The 11347-nt window shown below is 37.6% G+C and overlaps 1 long non-coding RNA gene across 1 annotated transcript; it reads right to left on the bottom strand.

The window, feature by feature from the left end:
- Positions 1-4815: 4815 nt before the first annotated feature.
- LOC143679554 (uncharacterized) lies at positions 4816-11251 on the bottom strand. The gene is made up of 3 exons (XR_013173836.1): positions 11096-11251; positions 6643-6725; positions 4816-5393 (listed from the first exon to the last, which is right to left on the bottom strand). It is a non-coding gene; the product is annotated as an uncharacterized LOC143679554 (long non-coding RNA).
- Positions 11252-11347: the final 96 nt, after the last annotated feature.

Here is an 11347-nt window from a genome sequence, read left to right on the forward strand (position 1 = left end):
ACCTAGAATGCCCTTATTCAATCTTTCTAACAAGCAAATGTTCTGCCTATCTTATGTCTCATCAAATGTTGACTTTTTAAAACATTTTTTGTAGTTTTATTAAACCTCTAGTGAAAAACCTGCAGTCACTGATCAAGTCACTGAAGAATCTTTACTCCTTCTTGCAAGTCTTCATCTCTATTTACGTAATCTAAGAAATAGTAAATCATGAGGAAGCCAGTTGTCTTGCCAATACCAAAATGTGTTCTGAATCCAAGTACACAGGTGGAGTAGTCAGTTGATCATGAACTTCCTGGTCTGGGTAGCTATCGAGCCATTTTTGCTGGTAGTCATCTTCAGCCCCGGAGGAAAAAACACATATTGCCTTTTGATAACACTCTAAATGAGTCTTATGTAGATTTTGGTTTTCCTTCATTTTGCTTCCAATAAATTTCACACATACCACCATAAAGACAAAAATCCTATTGTATTAGAGATTTCATAGAGGTTTGCTTCCCCAATACCTCTAAGGTCATTGAATGTAGGAGCTATGTGTCTTTGCGTCCTGGCTGCCAGTACAGCATGGACACACAGTGGCACTCAATAAATGTTTATTGAATACATGAATGAGTCTTGTTTTCTATATTATCTTGTAGTATGCATTTTGATGAAACTTTATATTACTTTAGAGCCATGGTTCTCAAACTGTGTTTTGAGGGGCACTGGGGGGAATATGCAGCCATACCCCACATCTGCTGCACATCTTGTAACTACCAGCTCAAGGTGTTCCATAGTTTCGACATTAGATCATGTTACATTTAATTTGATTACATCCTATCTTTGTTAAAATGGAATTTGGGCTAGTGCTGTGTCAAAAAGTAAGTATTACATGAACATAAATGTAGACAGGAAATGAGCGTGTTAGTGTTCAATGTGATGCCAAGATTTGAGAATGCGTGAAATGCCCAATAGATACACATAAGTCATTAGTAAGTAATTGTGATCGTGAAAGAACAAAATAAATATTATTTTTCATTTCAACATATGTGTTTTTTCAAATAACTACCAAGTTGTTAGGATATATAATGCTTACATCCTACTTATATTTGAACCTAACTGATTAATAAATATTAAGTATAGAAATTTTTAAGAAATAAATACTTTTGGCTTAGAAATACTGTGAAATATTACTGAGACTCTAAGTGTGCCACGAATGGAGAAAGTTTGGGAATCTCTTCCCAAGATGGAGAATTGCTGGTCAGCGTCCTTATTTGTAAACAATAGATCTTATTCCTTCTGATTTAAGCAAAATAATTGAATTTATTAGGAGCACATTGTACAGTTTACAGAGTCCCTGGAATGGTGGAAGACTGAGAGTATTCCTAAAAGTACACACTCCAGAGCTAAATAAGAGAGCAGTTGCACTGCTGCTTTTCTTTGCTGGAAACTCGGCTTTGCGTCTGCTGAGAAGCAGCGAAAGAGACACAGACAGAGATCTACCTTCCTGCTTCTCTCATCATGGGCAGTTGCATGTGATTGGCAGAGACTAACTCACATGCCCTGGCTTACCTGCAATGGATGGAGAAAAGGGAATTTCCTGCAATTTCAGCTTCTAGAGATGCATGTTCATATTAGAAATAAAGCAGGAAGGGAGTTTCAAATTATCCCATATGAAGGGAGAAAGGAGTTGGAGAACTTAAGATTCAAAACTATTTTGTTAGCTATCCTAAAATATTTAATGTGAAAAGGGGGTTGGGCCTATTTCCTGTGGCCACAATGGATACAAACAAAAGTAGAGAGAGAGACTCCAGTTCAGTGCAATGAAGAAATTTCTAGTGGTTGAAGCTGTTTGAAGGTCCCTTAAATGGCCATTTGTACTCTGTGTGCTCCTTTCGTTGATATTTAGCAAGCTCAAGTTGGATGATGATTTAGGGGATATGGTAGAGCAGAATTTCCAGTAGGTGGTAGTTGACTTAAAGTTATTTTGATCATGAAGATCAAAGAGCATAAACATTTTGAACACATAAACAATCATACAAAATAGCATGAATATTTATAATTAAATGACAGGAGAAGTTTTTAAAAAACCATTGCCAGCCAGCATTTACTGACAGGTTATCATTTGTTGACACACAAAGCATAATTTTTAATGAAGCATTCTTTTGCACTATGAAGTATCCTCTCATTAAAAGATTAGAAGTGGAAAGAGAAAACAAATCACCTACTAGTTGCACTGTCTGATACATGAAAGGTTAACTTCTTGGATTCATTCCTTCCAGGTTTTATTTGTGATTTTATTTCAGAGTTGTGGTTCTATTTTGCATCTTCTCTTTTTTATGTATCCTGCTTTAATTTATCACTACATCACCCTAGAGGAAGAATTACTGCATAAATTGGTATACATATATTTACGATAAATTTTTTTATTTTCTTTATAAAATAAATACCAGTGTATTTTAGAAACTGGGACCATTTTAAAATATATTAGCATCTTGAAATAAACTCAAAATGCCAAAACAGACATTTTAAGGATTTTCTACATACTACAAAAATACAGGGGGGGCCGCGGTGGCTCAGCGGGCAAAGTGCTTGCCTGCTATGCCGGAGGACCTCGGTTCGATTCCCGGCCCCAGCCCATGTAACAAAAACAAAGAAACAAAATACAATAAAAACAAGAAAATGTTTAAAGATGTTTCCCTTTCTTCCTTCCTTCCTTCCTTCTCTCTGTCTTTCCTTTAAAAAAAAAAAAAAAAAAATACACTACAATTATGTGTAAGATAAAAGAGGAAAAGAATTTGTTTTTTAATGCTATGACTGACATAAAGAGAACAATGAACAATGAAGTATAGTTGAAACAGCTGTAGATGATAAAAATGATGGAATTCTTAGAAGATGAAAAGACAAATTTTGAAAACCCAAAACTGTACTCCATTCCAGAGAGGATGAACCAGCTGGCTGCTGACATTCTTGATCATAGCTGGCGGTTAAAGAGAATGTTTTTTTTTAAATGTCCAGTGAATACAGGTATCATGCATGCAAGGACTCATTCCAATGTGTGCTGAACAAATTAACAAAACAAATAAGCATTGACTTCTAGTGAACTTGGAATAAAAATGTATTTTAAGGTAACAAATGACTATAGCATGCATCAGTGTAAATCAGATCCTCTGGGAGCAATTCAGTTGGAGTTAATTGAAAATTATGGAGAGATGTATAAAGATAGTTGAGTTAGGACTGCTAATAGGAAGGTTGTTTCCCTGTTATATGCTTAGAGACAACAGGAGATCTTGAGTTTAGTCAATGATAAATCATTCCTGATGAAAATCCACCACCTGCTATTAAAAGAGTGTGTGGTTTGTTGTAGTGATTGGAACAGAGGAGAATGAGTCTGAAAGCTGCTTTCTGTTGCTGTGGTCATCCTAATGTAAAAGCATTTAGCTTCTGGGCAAGTGTTTTAAGTTTTCTGCACTCTGACTTGGAAAATTTCAGTTTCAGGTCATGTCCAAACAACCATCCCAGTATGTTTGGCACCATTAAGTTTCACACCTCTCTTGTCAAAACCAGTCTCTACACAATGCGCTTACATGCTATGATAGGGAGAGTTCTGTATGCATGTGTAGGATAGCACTTCTGCCTTCTGTAAGGCCATGTTTAGTGATGATCTAGGTAGATAATTACTTAACAGACAGATGGCTATAGTTTGCTGGCTTCTCTGCTAGTGACTGTTTTGGTAGCTGCCTGAGCATCAGCGAAGTCCAGAGATACTAAGTATGCCTTGCCTTTAAAAAACATTTAAATTTTCTTTCAATGTAGATGTATTGTTCTGTCTATTCATCAACCACAAATCAGAATATGGTTCTGCCAACCCCATCATTGTTTCAGCCATTGTCAAAAACAACACTTGGCTAATTCAATGGCATAAAGATTGTCATCGCACTAGAAGACATTCTAAATTATTGCAATGACTGTACTGAAGTCATCCAGATTTGTCTGGTTTTTCCTTTTAGTGGAATAGACTCAACTAAACTAGTTCTTTAACATTGAGTAGACATATCTTTGCACAGGGCCAGTGGAAATATTACAAGGCTTCAAAACCTGAAGGCCCAAGTTTGAATTGATATTCAGATGCCTTCTGATTATGTGATCTTAAAGTATCTCTGAATTGCTTGTGCCTCACTTTTCTGTTTGGAAAAAAAATATTTCCTATGGTTGCTTTTATTAGGAATTGCAAAATCCTTAAAACTCTTGGCAAAATTTTTCTCTCAATTTTAAATCCTCAGTCTTGTTTAGTTGATGCAATTTTAATCTTCCTTTCATTAGACAATGTTTGTCCCTCATTCTGTGTTATTATTTTCAGCTTATTGAAAAATGTTTTTATGCTACATAGTCTTTTCCTAGTGCTTTTACTTTTAGTATTAGGTGAATTATAAATAACAAATAAACTAATATTTGTTTTATCTTCCAAATCAGATGTCTCAAAAAATATGCAACAATGCATGTGACACTGTTTTGGAACTGTAAAACACTAGGTAAAAACTAGCTGTGTATAGTGTGTGTATATATATATGCATCCATACACTTATAAAACACATACGTACATTTATATGCATGTGTGTGCATACAAATTTAGAAAAAGATAAGGAGATTGAGGTAGGGATCGCAAGAGAGAAAGAAAGAGGGAGAGATAGCCTATGAATGCACAGAAAGAGACTACAAAAAGAGCATCGTCATCTTTATTTTTGTTTTGATCTTGAGCACACATCCTCTCTGTCTAATTTATACATCTGAACAAACAAGAGGTGGCCATAAGAAAAAAGGCCGATTGGACTGTGTCAGAGGGAGCTGGGCATCATGCCCAAGGGTGCATGGGAAGGTCTCCTTACTTGGCAGATCACCAGGGTATCTCTTACCTCTGTATTCCACTAGTTCTTTAGTTTCATTAGATAACGTGATTAAATAAAGCTGTCCAGCGCCTCTGAAGTGCAGCACATCTACTTTAATTTTGAAAGTAGTTTTACTTATTACAAGTTAAATCTGTAAATTTAATTAAAGTGTAGGTTTTATTTGTGAGATGTACACTAACTGAACTTTTTGGGGGTGCTAGTGTCTTGCCCATTCGATTACTTTCATTGCCTGTAGTTTGGTATCTTGCTCTCAGGTGTTTTTTGGAAGATGTATCTCTTCCTATCTTTGGCCTTCATAGAGGAATTCTTTAAAAAGTGAGTAGACAGAAAAGCCCTTTGATGCAGCTCCAAAACGGTGGGAAGGAACCAGCCATCCCACAATACCCACACCAGGACACACACAAAGATGATGAATTCAGTTCCTCTTTCTCCCGCACTCACTTCATCCAAATGCAATTATGCTGAGCAGAGGTGCTTTAAAATAAAGCTCTTACCCAAAGTGGCACCAACCTGTTTTCCAAAACACAAAGGCAAAAAAAAAATAAAAACAAGAATAATAAATGAAGCTCTTGTTTATGACCTATTTCATAACTTTCATGCCATGTGAACTCGTACTGCACATAAAATTTCTAATCTAAATTTGAACACATTAACTTAAAGAAAAAATAAGGTATGTGCTCAAAAATTTATTTGTCCTCCTTTCTACATTGCATCTAATGCATATATTCTTCTTGCTTTATTGAATATTTACTGTTACAAGGGACTTTATTTTCTAAATATTATAAGACTAGACTCAGGAACCGGAAACAGCACATCCTCTCCCTAAGGAGTGTTTCTTTACAAGCAGGGAAGCAATAAAAATTCAAGCAGGAGGGTTTACAGGGAGAAAACACTAAAGTTACAAATTAATCATAAATAATATGATCAGTTCACAATGGTATCATTTATTTAAGCAATTTTGTGTCAGGACGTTTATACATTATAAAAACTCGTGTTTAAATAAAAACAACAACCCTTCCCATTCTTCTTTCACTGTGTTTGTTTTCCTAAAACTAATTTCTATACAGAGTTTATTCAATAGTTAATCTGATACCACAAATAATAAGAACTTTTCATTACAAATAGATTCAGAACTATGTCCATATAAAGCTTTAATTGACTAACGTCTTTGATTATATAATGGATGTGTCATTTTAAAAGAAATTTACTAGTTACTGAAAGGTAATATTAATGTAAAGAAAAAATGTTACAACTTTCAACATGATACAAAAAATAAAGAAAACAATGACAGCATTCACATCATTTTTTCATTTTTAATGCTATAACTATGAGACTCCACAGATCAGTTGTATCTTTTCCCCTTACAGTTTTCCTAGCAGTTTGTTGATCATTTGTCCACTTTCATACATTTTTTTTCTTTATTTTTAGACTGAAGTTTACCTTTCCTTTGGATTGCTTTTGTTTTTCTCATTTAGGCACCGTAAAATTGTTGAGAGCTTATCATTTTTATGTCCAAAGACCAATAATTGGCATTAACTCATTCATTAATTGAATAAATTCTTATTGAGCATCTTCCATGTGTGAGATTAAGAGTGTTAGACAAGTAAGTACTCCAAGCACTCTGGGTCACTTTGGGCTGTGCTTCTCTTTGACCAATCTTGGTCAAGTACTGAAAACACTATTTGCATCATTATTGGATCAAAGTGTTGTCTTAGAGCTGCCATTTTTTCCCCCTCAGAGTAATGCTTCTCTAAATTACCACTATTCCACTGAAGCCTTCAGGTGGAGTGCTTCCTGCAGAAGTTATGCACAGGACATAGTCCCTGGAATCAGACTTAGCCTCTGAAAAATATGAAAGATAACTGAGCTATAGGAGAGACAAATAAGACCAACACCCAAGGTCGGAAGCTATAAAACAACCCCCCACATTCAAGTCGAAGGCTTAATCAAAGGCATAAGAAATATAGTGAAGCTCAAGACTGAAGAACATGTGAGAAGAATAAAGCCTGATTCAAACTTAGTGAAAGAAGTGGCCCAGTGTCTATATCCAAAAGTGCTGGAAATCTGTCAGAGTTATCAAGAACAGTGAAGGGCCTGAGTTTTTACACAACTTAAAATCTATCATTAGACTGGTACAGTTTCATTGAAGTACCTCTACCAGAGATACAAGATTCCTGTACCAGAGACAAAAGACTTTATTTTCCACAGCACAGTAAGCAGCATGAGCATTTGCATATTTGCATTGGTTTCCTTTGTCCCAAGTCCCACAATGGCAAAACAGATGGACACATGAAGTAGGTTCCATTACAGAAAAGGAACCCCCATTTTTTATACCAGACAATAAGCCTACCTTTACTTTGCTCAGAGAGAGACATTACCTCTATCTTCTAAAGCCATTAGCAAACCTACCTTTTGCTCTAGATTGAGACACTAATACTATCTTCCAGTACAGTTTACCATGCAAGTATGCTTTAAGAGATACTCCAGGACAAAGAATTATCAGTGGCTTTGCTTGTAAGTTACACAGAAACATAAGAGACCAAAGGAGAATTGTCCCCCAGTAGGGACATTCATCATTCACTTTTTTTTTTTTTTTGTACGGGCAGGCACTGGGAATCAAACCTGGGTCTCCAATACGGCAGGCAAGAGCTCTGCCTGCTGAGCCACCGTGGCCTGCCCTCTTCATTCACTTTTTATCTTTTATGTAACATAAACTACATTTAAAAAATATTTAGTGAATATATGTGTGTACTGGTTTGAAACCGATATCTACCCCAGAAAACCCATGTTCTTCTCATCTGTTCTTATGGGTGTGGACCTATCATTGGGTGGGACCCTTTGATTAGGTTGTTTCCATGGAAATGTGATCCACCCAATTCAAGGTGTGTCTTAATCCTTTGTGGAGAGTTCATAACTCAGAGATGTTTGGAGATGGAGAAAGAAAGCACCCAGGGAGAAGAAGCTAAAAGAGAAAGAAAACACCCCAGAAGAAGCCAGAAGGACCCACAGGATCTGAGAGAGCCATTTGAACCAACCCAAGAGAGAAGGACCAGCAGACGTTATCATGTATCTTCCTAAGTGACAGAAGAACCCAGGACACCATTGGCTTTTCTTCAGTGAAGGTATCCTTTAGTTGATTCCTTGGTTGGGACATTTTTATGGCCTTAAAACTGTATAGTTGTAACCTAATACATCTCCTTTGAAAAAGCAGCCTGTTTCTGGTATATTGCATTTCAGCAGCTTTAGCAAACCAAAACAATGTGTCATTCCTCTTCCTTACAAATAAATTCTCCTGGTAATATTTCTACCATGAAAAAAGAGAAGGCAGTGAATGCTACCTCAGTAAAGAGGAAGATATGGCATATTGGAAGAGTACCAGTGGGGAAGGTAGAAGGAAGAAGCCAATCTCTTCTAGTTACCTATGTGTTGATGGAAGATGAAAGGAGTAAATATGGAAGAAAAGTAGGTTATAAGAAATATGTCTTCATGTCCCTGAAATCCTAGTGTTGGGAAGATAAGACAAAGAAAGTTGAAAGCAAAATGCCATTTTCTCTGCTTGCTAAGAGTTGTTGTAGCTTGTTGTAGCAGAAAATGTTGAGATGGAGTTTGGGATGCAAGGTATTATTTGGGGTAAACAACTGTGGAAAGGAGGGGGAAAAGCAGAATTGGACACAGTGAGGAGTCAAAATTAAGCCAACTTCTTGGTGAACTGAATATATATGGTATGCCAGAGGTTTCCCATATTCAGAAAAAATAGGCAGGCTTTTATTCCTCTGTCATGATTAGTCAGAATTCAGTTGCTTTCAGAAATGTGGGCTCTCGGATGTGGCAGCTCTGAAGCTTAAATAAACCTTGAAGGTGCTGAGAGCTCATGGTTGTCTGCTGACCACATTCCCACCAGTTGGGGCAGCAAGTGGTTCCTTGAAAGGGGATCTAGGAGGTGCACCTCTGTCTTTACACCAGTCCATCCAGTGTGTTGCTTGGGTCTACTCCATATGTTCAGTAAGCAGCTACTCCAGGATTCTGGTGAGTATCTTTTTTAGGGGGAAGGGTGGAAGCCTAGAAGAGGAAGTTTGGAAGGAATAACTTTAGCTCCGGCCACTGAGGCTAGTCTCAGGATTACAGCTCATAATTATTATTCCTATTGTACACTATCCAGTCTAGATTCTCCTTTGCTGGTTTCAGTATCCTATTTGTTGGCAGATAAGGAATGTCCCTTATCTCAGATCCTCATTCCTGAAAGCTTTAAATTTCTGGTCAGAATCCCTTCTCTAGCAAGGATGGTGTCACTTTTTCATTTGCTGCCAAAATTGGTCAAGAGAATAGGTGGAACTACACATATTCTTCCTTGCTCAATGTCAACAGCAGCTCTACCCATCTGAATGATCAGATGCGATTAGTCCTACCAAGATGGGAGTTCTTTTCCTGCCTGCAGGTGCCTGAGCAAAAGGAGTCCAAGGTTCCCTGGCAGCAAACATAGGTTCTAGTTCAATGGAACCCTTATTTCATTCTCTAACAAAAGAAAGTATCCTCTAGAGACTAGAACTTTAACTTTGCCCAGCCCAAGGTTAGGGTGATAGGAATTCCAGACCCTCTCAGTTGATCGTCCAGAATGATGGCAATTGGGACCACACCGTTTTTGTCCTTTGGTTCTCAGATGCACCTGTTCCTTCTATTAGAGGCATGGCATCATAAAAAAAAGTCCTTGATCAAATTTGTACAGTGCATCCTGGAAGATGGTGTTCTGTTATTTTGCGGAATTGCCTCCAAACTTGGACTTAACCATACCACAAACAAATTGTTCTATTTGCTTCTATTGGGCTGGCAGTTTCTTGGTGGAGCATTGTACAATATGGTCAGTGGATCCCATGGTCACAGTCCATTATTATACTGTCTTTCTTCTAATATGTGACTCCTAGTCTGATGTGATATTATATGGAATCCTGTGCTAGTAGATTCAACACTAGATCTGTTGGCTGAGACCCTGAGAGTTACATCCCTTAGTCCATGTTAATCTGGAGTGCAATTTACATTGCTGTAACTGTGGCTAATGTTTGGAGTTTGTGGTAGTCTACTGATACCCTCTAAAATCTGTCTGGTGTTTGGAGGAGCCACCATGGTGATTTCAAAGGTGTCTTAGTTTGCCATTAGATACACCACAAAATGGACTGGGCTTAAGCAACAAACTTTTATTAACTCATGGTTTCAGAAGCTAGAAGTCTAAAATCATATCACCAAGGCTTGCTTTCTCCACAGAAAGTGCAGAATTCTGTCGCTGGCTGCTGACATTCTCAGGTTTCCCTGACTTTCATATCTACCCTTGCCATAGGGTAATGTCCTTTTTTTTCCCTTCTGTGGCTTCTCAGTTCTCTTTATAAGTCCTCCTGTAGTCCAGATGAAGACCCACCCTCATTCAGTTGGACCACACCTTAACTAAAAACAGCAACTTCAAGAGTCTTGTTTACATTGAGTTCATGCTCCCCAGAATAAGAAATAAGAACTTATCAGTGTTGAAATACATATTTCAATCTACCACAAATGGAGCTATGATGTATCCTTAGAATGTCATTAGCTTCACTCATCCCCTCCCCCAAAGATCCAGCGTGTATTTTTTTTTTTTCCAAATGCTAAGTATATCAATACCAATTATACCTTCATGGACAGGGGAAGTGAATCCTGGGTTGGTCAGCCATAAGACACAATGAGAAGATTATGCTGCTAGGCACCCATATACTAATTTGTGGGGCTTCATTGTGGTTGTCAGAGAGAGAGAGAGAGAACTAGCACCCCCAAGAATGAAAAGGAAGGACTGGAAGTTTTTATACTCCTGAGGATGTTGAGAAAATTGAATTGACCTGAATAGCTTGTGCAGAGGTGTGATAAGCGTGCAACCTCAGGCTAGCAGATTTCCCAGCTTAGAGACCCCATGCAGATCACTGCTAGAACTCAAGAATCATAGAGTTAGCAAGTCGAGATGAGGGGAATTGACTAGTTTTAGCTTTCAGTAGAACACCCAGAAACTCAGGCCATGGTGGCTCAGCAGGCAGAGTTCTCACCTGCCATGCTGGAGACCTGGTTTCAATTCCCAGTGCCTGCCCATGTGAAAAAAAAAAAAAGGTATTACTGTAGAAACTAGTGGACACCAGAGATAGCACAAGGGGTAGTGAGCCTCCCTCTTACCAGACACAAATTACATAAGCCACCCAACTCACTCATTCTCATCATCGTCTGGGAATTTAACATGGGGGAAGAAGAGGAAGTCTGAAAGACTGAGCAATTACTCAGAAATGAAAAAAATTCAATTCTTCAGTAAATATTTACTGAACACCAAAGATGTACTAGGCACTGTTCTAAGTGCACTGAGTTACCAAAAAAGACTGTTCGAATTATGAAGTCATAATGGTTAGAACAGATTTCTTACAGAGAAAATAAAGAAGTGTTTGTTGATGTACGTAAATTTCAGT

Source organism: Tamandua tetradactyla, chromosome 4 (genome assembly GCF_023851605.1).
Source record: "Tamandua tetradactyla isolate mTamTet1 chromosome 4, mTamTet1.pri, whole genome shotgun sequence".
Lineage (NCBI taxonomy): Eukaryota > Metazoa > Chordata > Mammalia > Pilosa > Myrmecophagidae > Tamandua > Tamandua tetradactyla.